General features: G+C 38.3%; 2 protein-coding genes across 6 annotated transcripts in view; one reads left to right on the top strand and one right to left on the bottom strand.

The window, feature by feature from the left end:
- Positions 1–14,575, bottom strand: part of LOC139118527 (26S proteasome non-ATPase regulatory subunit 1-like) — a 168,025-nt gene that overhangs the window by 76,862 nt on the left and 76,588 nt on the right. The window lies entirely within an intron of this gene.
- The window catches only part of LOC139118530 (5-hydroxytryptamine receptor 2A-like), an 86,760-nt gene that overhangs the window by 31,556 nt on the left and 40,629 nt on the right, over positions 1–14,575 (top strand). Inside the window, exon 1 of one of the 4 annotated variants that reach the window (XM_070681878.1) lies at positions 11,461–11,675. The exons of the other annotated variants lie outside the window; for them this stretch is intronic. The gene's annotated coding sequence lies outside the window, so the exon portion shown is untranslated. Of the gene's footprint in view, positions 1–11,460; positions 11,676–14,575 lie in introns of those variants that run through there. 4 annotated transcript variants of the gene reach the window in all.

The raw sequence follows: 14,575 nt of genomic DNA, 5'->3' as shown, positions 1-14,575 counted from the left end.
CATACAACAACATCATTAAATCCAGCGATAGATTTCCCACTCAAGGATTTTAATGATCAGAAAAAAAATATTACCTGAGTGCAAATTGCCAGGAAGGCCAATCCCGGCTAAAATCATTCAACAACGACCTCTGCATGTCATGATTGAGACCTACATGGGTAACTACCGACCGGGTGCTTATCCGTCACTTTGATATAATTTACGGATAATACCAACATGCCAATCTAGCTGAGTACACTCAGGTAGACCGATGCTTACAACTGCCCTCATTCTGTACAGAAAGCTTCCTGGGATCAGCACGTATAATGCCGGCTCTATTCACATTTGTCATTTCGATTTTTACAACTTGACACACTTTAATTGCTGCCAACCAAGTACACTGGAATGCCTTTTTCTTCTGCTGCCGGGGAATTTTAATGGGAATAATTGTGTTAATGGAATATCACACAGACATGGTATTGTGAACATGAGATGGTCCTCAGATAAAAATCTAGCAATGCTATAAAAATGTTTTTAGCTAGTATAACACTGACTGGTTTTAAAAATTAATGTTCATTTATAATTTCTAAGCATGTCTTGGGAAATGCAGTGAGAGTAAATCTTGATGCTCACACAATTGGTAAATTTAAATCACCGACTGAGGAAACTGCCCTGAGGTTGTAAATTAAGTCGCTACAAGCTTGATCGTACAGTTGCTAAACTTCTGCACAACAGAGAGAATTACACTTTGATTACATGTGCGATAAGAGGAATTTTTCAACTGGCAGGCAGACAAATATTGGCACAAATAGCAGTCATGACCCAGGTTTGCATAAATTATAAGGACAAGGTCCCTCCCTTGTGGCATGTCTCAGTCTTTTTTCTCTTCTCTCCTGCAAGTATAATGAAAGCTGCGGCCTCCATGTGATCTCTGCACGCTCTGAGATTTCAGAACTCATCTCCACTTGTGAATTCATTAATTGGGGAAGTGCCACCGGCATCAAATTCTTGTTGCCGCACTGCTTTTTTTATTTGATTTGACGGACCTGATGACTTCTCCGCCGATGTTTTACCGCATCACCACTTTGATTCGTCTCACAGTTATTGCTAAACCACATCACCTCAATAAATTACCTACATATTTACAGCTAATAAAATTCTGAAACTTTTCAAAGTGTATGTGTGTGAGCACTCTCTGAAGGCGACAACACATGGATTTTTAATCCGAGTACAGTTTCTGCCCAAGCATACGGGTAATCTGTAATGTAATCCGAATTGTGAAGTCACTGAATTTTTAAAAGCACTTTTACTGTGAATTCACAGAAATTTGATCGTGTGTTTTGTTGGCCTCAAGAGGGGGATTTTTGTTTTCATGCTTGAGTATTGCACAGAACAATTTCAGAGCCATTCACTTTCAAACAGAGCAATGCTGCCTGATTGGTAATTTATGATTCGAACTGTGAAATTTGTTTGATTAACATGACTCCAGCTGTGAAAGCTGCTTGCTTCTTTGTTATGCCACTGGAAAGACTGAAAGTTTTCTTAAGTCCAGCGGTGGAACCTGATTGGTCTCCGTCAATCTGATGATGAAAATTGATTGGTTCCTAGTGATTTTCTTATCATAGTCTAATCGATTATTGGTTGGTTCAAGGCTGAGAAAATCTCATGGTGATTTGGTGATGGTTTAATATGTTGAAGAATTCAGTGGTGAATCTCTCTCCCCTTTTTGAGAACTATTTTCCAATTATCTTGATCAATGCAGTGAAAGATGATTGATACGTGTCAGGACTGATTTACTCTGCCATGGCTTTCACATTCAACATTCTGCCCATCAAGAGTATCTAGAACTACTTCCTCTGTGATCTTTTTTGTAGACCTTTAGAGAGAGTGTCAGGCTGGTGATGTTGTCACATTTTCCAGTCACTGCACTCACGTTGGCAGGATAGTCAACCACAAAAAACAAACCTCGACTAGACATCTGACAGTCAGAATCGATCAGACTGCTCATGTACGGCATTCTCAAAATGTATTCAACTTGGAATAACTCTGAGCCAACTGCGTTAAGGGCCTGTGTGTGCGTACTTTGTGAACTTGAAATCTAGGTGTGTGCGTACATCTTCAGAGTTTATGCCAATCATCATTTCCTTAAACATCAGTCACAGCCTGCCAAATGAATGGCCTAATGTGTCACACACCGCCTTCCCACAGAATTGATGTGATTAGGGATGGAGAATAACTATCACCATGGGAACACCACCTCAGAACATACGGACAAAGTGGCGGGAAGGGGAGGACAGACCATTTGCCAAATGTGATCTGAGGGCTGTTTGACGGCAATACTGCATCAGCTACAACGTCAAAATCATTGTAGGTACATTGTATTGCCGCACTGCGATTGCAATTATAAATGGGATGGGTGTAGTCATCAGTGATTCAATCAACCACAAACTCGGCGCATTCATATATTGCATTGCTTGCATAGCTCCCAGCGGACTTGTAAGTGAGGTTGTTGTGTCATGCTAGATTGGCTACCCCTTTGCCTCTGTATGACGTATTTCACTACTAAGTGAAAACAATTACGTAAGGTGCGCTAACCTGACTAGAAGCGTACTTGTCAAGTTACACCTGAATTTGTGATGACAGTATTTTTTGCTCAAATACGTTTGAAGTGAATGCAAAATTGAGCCACTTAAGTTTCATATTTACTCAATTTCTATTTTTGGCGACAGAATATGAATCAATCTCGGATGGATATTTCTGCCTGAAAGTACATGTGCTTTGAAATGACATGATTCAAACTGGGTAAAAAAAAGATTAAAATGATTCAGAAAAATTTAAAAAAAATTAAGCACCACTATATGTCTGGCAGTTTAAGACAGGAACCTTCAGTGTGTTGTACATATTTTCGGCATATCAGGTTCAATCTCTGAGTGCACTATCACCTGACAGAGAGCCAAAATTTTACTCTGATATAATACTGAATTTCAAAACCTTGAAAGATCTTTGCAGGAGTTATTATCAGCAAGAATTCAAGTCCTATTTTTTTCGTACGTATCACTTTGTATTTTCCCGATATTCTGTATCAGTGTTATCACACTGTGTACTTTCATTCATACGTGCATATTGAATTCATCATGGATTTGTACGATGCATACAGCTTGCAAAGTTGACATTCAGACAATTTAATGATATTTTTTTTTAGGTTAAAAGAAAATTCCTACTTTTTTGCAATGCTGACTGCAAAGCTTCGTTGTAGTGGCAATCAGTTTTCTATCAAATAGGGCAGTAAAAAATTATTGAAAGCTGTCAATCTTCGCTGAATGTATGGTGAAAGCTGTACAACAAGGAGGCTTATGTACTTTTGAAATGTATTGAACAGAATGTATGTTGCGGCTGGCTGGGGATTAACCAAGGGGATGTATAAGTGGAGGATCATTTTTTTCTTTCAAATATTGTCTGATTTACTGATCCCTTGTCTACTTCCCACTCGTACGTAGTTATCTGTCGGTCATCTTAATAATACGCAAACATCCTGCATTAATGAGATATCAGCTAAATGAGGAATATTGATCACTTATCTATTACCATGGATCTCACATGGAGAACTAGCACTCCCAGAGCGGCCATTGCACCAATATAACCAAATGCTCCATGAGGGAGCTGTCACGGGCATAAGGGCGCTCTGGTTTGTTTATGTCCAGGCTTAATAGAACCATTCATCATCCAGCCGACTACAGAGAGAGAGAAATGCATGTGACAACTGTCCAGAGCCCTTGGATTTCCCTAAACAACTTATGATCATGTTTTCTTGGAGCGGGCACTTACTGAGAGAAGGATAACCACTTGTTATAAACAGCTTCATAAATCACACTGTCAATGTTGCAAGGTTGAACTATGGCTCCGCTCTGTGCTTTGAAAATTTTATGTCAAATCAATATGGGCAAAATTTTCCTGACCTGTTCACAGTCACAACTCCATAGATTTTCACTGGGGCTCTTTATGGCCGGTTTCCACTTGCTCTGGTTTAACAGAAAGTTAATTAGCATTATCCACATTTCCAAGATTTCAGGTAATTGTTTCAGCCTTGGGGCTTTATTTATCTACTCTTTCAAACAAAAAATCATCCCTGAACCAAGACGATTAGTCAACAGTAGCATAATTCAAATGATGACACAACACGTTTCTGGGCAATCCCAGAGGGATTAAAGCATTTCAGGCAATTAATTCAATGATACACATGGGAGAGTTTCAGAAGAATTTATAATTAGTCCAGTGTTTCAAGGATATGGCTGCACTTCCAGACAGAACATGCAGGATCAATTACTAACAATGCAGAATAAAGACTGAAACATGGTGAACATCAAGCAAGAATTTCACAAAAAGGAGGAAAATATTAAAATAATCTCGCTCCATATTTCTACCGAGAATAAAATCCTACACATTACTGAGCATCTGTGGCGTTTTACACTCCAAACTCAACTCTGATATTACTAGACAGTTAACGACGAATATTTTTAGTTCTGAAAATATGGTACCCTCACTTTGCTTTGCAAAGCACTGGTTGTTCGGCATTTTTGGTGGTAATTCTGTTAAAGGTTAAAAGTATATAGTAATTACAGAATGCATAAATATAGGTAAATTGTAATGTCCCAGTTGGACAAGATAACAGTTATAATATCCCTTTTGACATAAAAAACTGTCATCATTTTGATCATAAGCATTGAAAGAGAGTCAGTTCTTTGTCATCCTTTTGTTAAGTACATGTCTTAAAATTAACCGAACCTAAGTATACCTAAAAACTTAACATTGTCAGCCAAGGAAAATTGTGAATATATTAAATCACAGACATTAACATCTGGTGGCTCTGCAAAAGCTCAGTCTTTTCCATATGTGACAACTGCTGTGATGTTATTTATATTTGAAAGCTGTTGAGTTATTCAAATTTATCATCCCATCCAATAGAGTAATGTTAACATAAAAATCTTCACACAATTGATCAGCTTGAAATCTGAATTGAAATTTTCGTCAGCGTTATTAATATTTATGAGGCGTACACCTCTGCTTAACATATGTGATGAATATTAATACAGTAGGAGATGGCTGAGTAGCGTTAAAGTGTTTGACGTGCCACTACAGAAAATACATTCAGGAAACAGTTAGTGCCGCATATCAATGGTTGTCCATATATCTGATCCTGCCCAGAAGGTAGGTATATTATGTTCCATCTACTGAAGGTCTCGGCATCACTGCTTTTTGGCGGAAAAACCAATGCCAGACTCAGAGTCTCAAAGTGGCGCCGTCCTAGGATTTATTGAGTACAACTGTCACCTCTGTTGCTCTCGCAGTGATAACTTTAATGAATACAACACCATTAAGATTGGTGAACGATAGCCAAATGATGGCATCTTCTTTTCACGCAAAACTGTAAATAGTGAAATATTGCATGTGCAATTCCTTTTTTAATATCTCTCACCGATTCATTATATGGGCACTGTCAAAGACGACGACAAACTCTAGTTTTCACAGCACAGGTATAGAAATAGAGCAATGTAATGCAAGCCGTGAAGCAACACGAAAAAAGTTCTTTTGATTCTGTGAAGGATCCACAGCAATGACTTCAACTTTGAATGAAACCTTGACGGTATTATTAAAACTATTTTTATGACGTGGTTATGAAGCATGAATTGGCAGCACCTACACTTCTTAATTAAGTTTCACCATCAAAATTTGCAAACTCTTATCGTGTTCTTTGCTATGTTGTTTATTACCATAAAGTAAACACAGTCAAATCAACAAGCTATTGTTGCTCAATGCTAGCCGTGCCTAACAAGAACAGCAGGTGGACGGAGAGTCACAAAGTTACAGGTATTTCAAAGCCTTTCATATTGGTTGTAGATCCAGTACGGGTTTTCTCAATAGACAGTTTTCATTCATTCTATGACAAACAACACAAATCCCAAGTACGATCGATAGCACTAGATAAACATTGCCTAGTCATTGAATTTTGATTCTTTCTCCGGTAAAAAAGCAAAAACCTAATGCCAGTCGGACCTAGTCAGTTAAGTCGGCAAAAAACATCAGAACAGCAATATCTCGACTTTCCTGCCAGTATAAACATTAGTTAGTTGTAACAGAAAGCATCTTGAATTTGTCTGAGTTTAATCATTTTAAGTGCATTTTATCGGTACGCACCACTTCAAAGGCTATGTAGAACGATGTGAGTGGGTGTAGTGGGTGTATATGTATGGGTGCATGGATATTTCTAGAGAAACCCATAGAAAGAGATATAGAGCTACAGATTAATATATTAGAATTCATGTGTGCATACATAACAAGTCACATTTCATAATCGTCTTGCAAGCTGATGATGAACAAATCACAGGCATATCTGCAGAGGTGTCAGTGTCCTTGTGTGTGAAGTGAAATTTTGATTGCCGTAGTTGATAACAATCTATTGCAAGATTTCACTTTCGTTGATTTCCCCAATGCATCGATATCGCATACAATCCAAGGTTATCGTGGTTTCTTACTCTTGATAGTGAAACATTCTGTGTTTTGAGGGAATTGGTGTTAACATTGAAAACTGTGTGATCTGGAGCATCTGGCTGGACAGATGCTAATACACTGAGAAGATGCCTTAGCAACAAAAACGTGCCGTAGGCTCTAAGGGCACAAAGACAAAATGCTGCATTTTGGATTTTAATATCGTGGTGTAGAATTGATTACACTGGGAGGGGTATGCATGTGAAATTTATTGATTATTGGACCCATTCGGACTCTTTTACTTGCTGATGGCAAATTGTGCATTTGATGTCAATGAAGTCATGTGAATAGGGAGGTGCAACCAGAACATACGTTACCAGATTGCCAGTTTGCCAATGAGGACAAAAATTTTTTAAATGCCGACTACAAGGTATTTGGTGGATAAACTGGTGACCATAGGCATTATCAAAAACCTAAGATTCAAAATAACAGCACTGTAAGTGTGTATCGCTTTTTGTTTTATCTATAAGATACACTTTCTGTTACAATAATCTAGCCTATTAATTCCAATATGCAATGTACTCAATCAGACAGTTGCCAAAGTAATCTTTTTCAATGGGAAAGCCTTTTCCAAAATTAGACATAACCTTGTTCATATTTTTATGAGTATAGTAATACATTAAACCATTTCTCAACTAACAAACTGCATACTTTCACATTTTGTATGTACTTGGACTAAGATGAAGTTTTCTCCAATTTTGATGGATTTACTAACGGTTGTTCAAACTGGCTAGAAATTTTAACATTCAGCTAATTGAATGTTCACAACTTTGCTACCCAAAAGTAAGCCCTGGTTACCACCGTCTCACCCCCTGCTGTCTGATTCAAATCCCTAGAGCTCATCATGTAGGGTTTGTACTCTGATCTACTTGTTACACACATAAAGAGAGGCAGGAACAGGTGGCACCAGATGAGCTAATGCTGCACACAAATGTATATTCCAAAGAACGCGTTAGATTCTACACTCGTACTGTATAGTGACGTCTTTCTGGATTGCATTTTGCGGAAAGGTCATGAAACAGACCCCATCTGTGTTGCATTGTGAACATTATCATTCCATTACATAGTTCCAATTCCATTAAAGCCGACACAGATTCTTATCAGTGATCAGTTATAGATGCCCTCTCGATAAAAAAGTATATTTAAAGTTACACAGGTAATTGTATCATGGCTTGATTCAAAGCTAATCAGAATTTCCAAGATGCAAGCTTTGCTGGGAGATAGTGATGATTAACCCACTTGAGGTAGAGTTGTTTTTTGTCTGAGGAAAGGATAAACTTGGGTCCAAGTATTAGCGAGAAAGTGATTTCTTCCTCTCAAATTTCTCATTCCAAGTTTCACAGAATACATTCAGTACATCAGGGCTTCTGATGTAGAAAAATTGGTAAAGTTGGTAGTAGTCTCATGTTTAACGCAGTCTGTCAGTAGCAAATCAGAAACTGAAACTGCGATACTTAGTGATCTCTTAGCTCAGAGTTTTTGCCTGGGAGTAGAAATGTTATTTTTAGGTGCCTTCACTGTATTCTTCCTTGCCCTAGCTGCCTCTAATTCCCATCTCCATCGTCATCGTTATCAATGTATATGGGATTTTCTGCAGTATGAAAAGCTTGCAGAAATGACATGAAATGCATGACATTTAAGTAGAGCGTGATAGTATGTCAATCATTGGACCACTGACGTAACCTGATAATTTTTATGATCTTAATGATCTGATAACAGAGTTATGAAATAAGCTCTCAAATCATTGGTCACTTTGATAACTGCAAGGCATTACCATAGTAGCAGTTTTTCCATACATAATGAAAAGGCAATTATGTACTCTTGATTGACACAATTTTATCTTTTTAGAATTTTTGATGCAAGGCTGTTCACCTTGTGTTTTCGTGAGTGTTGGTTTTACATGGTTGATTTTTGAGCCAAAAAATGAACATAACACACGATCTATGAATCACAGAAGATAGGAGGAAGGACAGATGCACCGGAATGTTGTCAGGGAACAATGAAAATATCATTAGGGGTCGGAAAGGTTATGATATCTGTGTGATCTGCTCGTTTGACATTTAGCGTTATGGCTGCTGTGATAGCATTTTCAACGTTACTACAAGCATGATGAGGGGTTAAAGCTTACTGTATTCTAATGCTATCCGGTTACGAGATTCGGATGTGAGCAATATCAGAGCTGGGACTAGGTGTACTTTTTGCCCTCATCCTGTTTTACAATGGATGGTGCATGCGTATAAAATGAAAAGCACCATAAAGTGCAATGGATTGAGATTGTCTCGTGACAGTTTCCAGCGTATAATTGGAGAGTGCTCATCAACAGTGCAACATGTCCGACACACGTGTGCGACATTTAATAGCACAAGTTCAACAGAAGATAGCAACATTTTGTGAAAATAAAGTCTGCTGCAAGGTCTGCCGCAAAAATCTTCAGAGCTCTCTCTGAATCAAAGGCCAAGAGTAAATTATCCTTGATGTACCATCATTTCAAAATCAAAACAACATCATCAAACTGTGATTTTCTGAATATTTTTGTCTACATTTTGCTTGTCTAGTTTTCATGAAGAATCCTGGCATATACTTTAATAAAAGAGATCACAGAAAGTTATTCTTGCATCTTTAACATTAAATCTGTCCCAAAGTTATGTAATCACTATATGAAGACCAATCTGCTGTCTGCATCTAGAATGTGTTGATTGTGAACATTACCCATTTTATCTCACAGAATTACAGTAAAAGAATGGTCATAGCATCTTTAAAATGCTTTAATAAAGATTCCGTGCCTGACACAGATTGTACTTTTGTACATCTTATAACCAGAATAATTGCACTAACACTCAAATAAAACTGTACTCTTTCATATTCTCCTTGTTCAGTGCACCTGATTCTGAAAAAGCAAACGTTTGTAGAAAATCATTTGAACCATTGAATCAGCATTAGTAGTTCATGTACACACGGTTTCTTTGTGTGTTTCTGATATTTTGAATTCAAAACTCCTTGGTATCATAGGTCACTTGTTCACTAACTGATCCCAGGCCAATTGACAAAGTAGCCAGAAAAGATTTAATAAAGCCAGCAATAATATGTAATGGCAGTGGTAAAAACCAAATCACACACTTAAACTGTTTTAATGATCCCTATAAACCTTTCAACATCAGATTTTTGGTAAAGCCTAGAGATCTAGCATACAGTGTAACCGGATTCACTTACACAGATATAGGATTGACAGGGTTGAGGTAATTCACACCTCAGGAGCAAAATTTTAAACTTTCACCCTAATTTTGTCAATGGGGACTTTAAATCATTTTTTTTCCCTTGTTTAAGAATTGAGTAAAGGGTAACTATGCAAAGTTTCAGACTAGAAAAGCATTATAATTACCTGAAGTTTAGCGATACTTGAAATTCAAAATGGTCGCCAATTCCAGTGTTTGATTCAATGGAGTAAAACTGAATTTTTGATTTAAAAAAAGATGATGTGAAAACTGTTTTTACTGCACAGGTTTTGAAATGGACCCGCACAAGCAGTAAATTAGCAAAAAAACAAAAATTAAGCATCCAAAAACTGCGCACTACAATAAAAGCTAAGAGTATGAGTATATGTGCAAAGCCTAGTTGGGACATGTTATGATCAGTCTGAGGGATGTAAAACAACTTTCCACGAAAACACTCTATCTTGTTCTCTGCATTAATTCAACTGACACACACACACAACCATGTAAGCAAGTACAAGGAACCCCTGCAGATGCAGGCTAATCCTATTAGTGCCTCATCCAACTCAGAATGACGTCCAGTGTCACCGTGATCCAATTATCCTATATATCAACTTGCTACAGCTTCTTGTCTTTCATCAAATCAGCCGCATTTCTTGATGGTGAACTTGACCATTGCAATTTATAAGGAATCCTCTTCCTATTAGTAAAAGTACGTATTTTATGTTATTTCCCTGCTATGCTGTGACTGATAGGCTCAGAGACTGAACTGGTGACTTGTACTTTTTTGTTAATTCCTACCCATGGATATCAAAAGTACAAACAAACTGCAGCCCTGCTGTTCAGAAACTTACAACATGTTTCTGTAGGTGGGCATTTACACTGCATTGGTTTCAAGAGGCACTGACTGAAGCTGTCGATATGCCCCTTTGATTTATACTCAGGGTTGCTCAGCCTTTTCAGAGCAAACAAGATGATATATTTTAAGGTTTCTCAAAACCATCAGAAGACAGCTCCATGCTTTGGATGGGTGAGGGCCAGGGAAGGGATGACACTGAGGTCAGAGGTCAGAGTAAATCTTATCATGATACTTCACCTGTACAGTAGCTACCTCATGCAAAGCAATTACACCATAATATCTCAACACCCCCACCCCCACCCCTATCATTCACATCTCAACTACTGACTTGCTGATTCACCACAAAGTCACTAAGTCCAGTAATAGGGCAATTACGGAGATATACAAACACTACCCACATAAGATAAAAATGCTGCAATTCGAGCGAGCTTCATTAAATGCATGGTTTCGGTAATCGATATAAATTGAGATCATTTAGGGACTGGGACTGCCTCCACTGTTCATGCTCATTGATAGCTGAAATTACTGCCAATTGTGAAATGCTGTGGGTTGAAGAAAACTGCATTGCTTAATTTGTGAAGTTCTCTGTAGTTATGGTCGCTCGTTCCCTCGCAAATTACTGCGTAACGTCCTTCGGCCATTTTGAGAAATATGCAGTGAATTCGATGTTGTGGACCCAGTACCTGTAAGGCAGACTTAACAATGCCTGTGTTGCATAGAAGGGTAGAGTTTGACAAGGGCTTGTGGCATTCCATCAGCGACAGTACCCAGCTCCACAGTTCCACATAACATAAATCACCAGACATTAGCATCACATGATTAGCGGGGCAGGGAGGACAAGTTTGACAATGTAAGTTTGTTTAACTAATTAATGCGAGTCTGCGGTTCTTGTCCCGGTTGTTTGACTTCAGTGGAATGGCCCATACACACGACACTGTGTTAGTTTTGACTCAGGGCGACCATTAAGTCATCCAGTCGAATACACAAACAATCTTAAAGTTACACGACTTTATGCACGTCCTTTATGCAAGGAGTCTGCACACATCTGAGAGGAAAGCTCTATCACAGTCTAATACAACAGGCATGTGAGTATGGTCAATCCTTTCATCTATGAAGAAATTCTAGTGATGGCATTTGAAAGTTTGACAGAATGACAAAAACACAAATCTGTGTTTTTGAAAGACCACTTTATGTGTGCACTGTGATCCCTTTTGAGGAGTCAGTACTTGCTCAAGGGTGCTTTCTTTGATTCAGAAAAGTAACATATTGTATCATTGCATGGCTGACTCAGGATAACTGCAAGAAATTCCTAAATCTGCTGCTGACAAAAAGTTTAGACGTTTTAGATTTGAAAAGTTCACAGATACACCGTGTATTATTAACACAGCTGCTTTCTCAGACAACTTCGTATCAACAATAGGTAGCAAAAAATATGTGTGTTTTTAAGTCAGTAACACCATGCACCAATAACACATATAAGTCTTCTCCCCCTATTTTCCTGTACACAGACCCGTTCATCCTATTGAAATCAATAGGGATTTGCCAAAGTCGGGTGATGATAGGGTGAAACCCACTTTCCAGATTTCATGACAGAAGTACAGCATTCCCATTGTCCTCTGCGTTCAAATGAGTTTAAGTTACGAGTGACATGGGGAGAATGGTTAAACAAAATATGACAATCTCAGATTACTTAACACCGAGGTCAAAGGTGCTTTGTATTTTTATTCATCGTGAGAAATCCAGAAATTACCTCAGAGAGGCAATTTTTGGAAACCCATAAATTTTTGAAATTGTTGTCTTCAGAAGACGTCTGGAGTCCTGGTACGTTGTAAATTATTGAACGGACAGAATTAGTTTTGATGGAGAGCGAATCATAGCTTTATCTTAGAGATAAATATTCCATGCGGGACTGGTGACTCATGTTGGACTCATCTTGAATGCTGACATCAAAGTCCCTACAAAGCTTACCACATCAGTTGCTAGCATCGTTGAAGAATTAAATCTGCAAATAGTGTTTGGATTATCAATGGCATCTCTTATTGTCTCTGTGGGCTCTTCATCATCGTCTTGCACGCGACTTGTACTAAAATGCCAACTATTAAACTTAAATTTCTACAAGTTTGGAAGTCACTCCACTCAAATGCTGACTAGCAATTGCCCATTAGTATTGATTGAACTGATCTTTATTAAGGTGAACAGGGAAAGTGGGAAATTCTATCACTATTTTTCTTGCAAAAAAGGCACACATTACATAGAGAGTCAATCTCACAGGCTAATAACACGATGATGTGACTCAAGATGTGCATATGGTTTCAGATCAATACTAAGTGATAGTAAGCAGCGGAGTTGGAAATAGTTCCAACAGTTAATGCATTTTATGACGATCAAAAAGCAGCTTTTTCAATCACTGGCAAATGACCATCCACTTTTCATGTGAAAGTTAATGCCATAGTAATAGTACATGACTGCAAATCTCAGGTATCTGACAGTCAAAGATAGGTATCTGGTTGCCAAAACCAGGTATCTGATTGCCAAAGATAGGTATCCGACTGCAAAAACCAGGTATCTGGTTGCCAAAAACCAGGTGGCTGACTGCCGAAGCCAGGCGTCTGAACTGTCAAAGCCAGGTATCTGGCTGCCAAAGCCAGGTACACAACTGCCAAAGCCAGATATTCTACTACATAAGCCAGGTATCTGACTGCTTAAGCCAGGTATTCTACTGCATAAGTCAGGTATCTGAGTGCCAAATCCAGGTATCTGCTGCCAAGGCCAGGTATCAAACTTACAAAGCCAGGTATCTGTACTGGAGACAGATAAGCCTACTAGAGTATCTAAATTTCAAAATCTAAAATTGACGGTGGTGCAAACAATTACAACTGCACATCTCATTTCTTATATAGTGGCTCAGAATGCTTTGTGCATTGAGGCTGATCAGGCAAATTCCCGTTTATACTATGGGATTTGTTACTCCGTGGCCTGAACTTCAAGCAGTGAGTCTTGTATGAGTGTGCCGTTCAGTGACCTGATCAGCAGCTTTTAAAACCTGAGCTCTTGAAATCTGTATATGTGTCGATCGTCTCTGCATGAGTACATCTACACACATGTACATATAGAGAGAGAGTCTACAGACTGGCGTATTAGTGAGCAAATTACAGCAATTGAACTTCAGAACCTGCAACCTGCCGATGATTCAATTACACGTTAACCCTTTTCCTGTCAAGTCCATATTTCACCATCAGGTCAATATGGTTAAAATGAATGAAACACAACATATTCCATATGGTGTATTTTAACATAATTATATAATACTGTACATTTGAAGGCTGTTGAAAACAGAGATACTGTAAAGTTGATTTTTGTGGACTAAAGATGCTATTGCATACCAAGCCAAGTGGGTGAAAATACGTCATGTTTTGGCTCAATACCGCTTTTTACTGACTTGGCTGATAGGGAAGTGATACTGTCTGGCAGGAAAAGGGTTAATGTCAGACAGCAGAGAACTTGCCAAAGCTCTGCAATAGTCATCACAATTATTGACAAATGACTTACGTAACTATAACAGCCATTCTGGAAATTACATCAGGACGGAAATAGCACATTATCCCCTAAACGTTTTGTCAAATATTTTTCACCCCTTGGCTGTCAATTTCATCAGCTTTAATAGTCACAGTCACAATTGCCCAGACACGATTTCCCTGATAAATTTGATTTATTATCAATAGCTGTCACAACTGCTTTTCTACCAAGCTGCAGGACTTACCAGGGACTAACCTCCAAAGACTGACTGTAACCTCAAAATAGATATAACCCCCCTTCTCAAATTTCAATGATTATTTCCAACTATCGTTATAATGCTACATTTATGATCAATGAATTTTATATTGAAAGTCATAAAATTCCAAGTATTTCCATCAATTTGTTTTGCTCATGGAAAGAAGTCCGAGAGTGTACTTCAGCGCTTAAATAATACTGGTAATAATATGGC

This window comes from Ptychodera flava, chromosome 19 (genome assembly GCF_041260155.1).
Source record: "Ptychodera flava strain L36383 chromosome 19, AS_Pfla_20210202, whole genome shotgun sequence".
Taxonomy (NCBI): Eukaryota; Metazoa; Hemichordata; class Enteropneusta; family Ptychoderidae; genus Ptychodera; species Ptychodera flava.
Note: the sequence above shows the minus strand (reverse complement) of the source record. Positions and strands in the feature narration are given on the sequence as shown.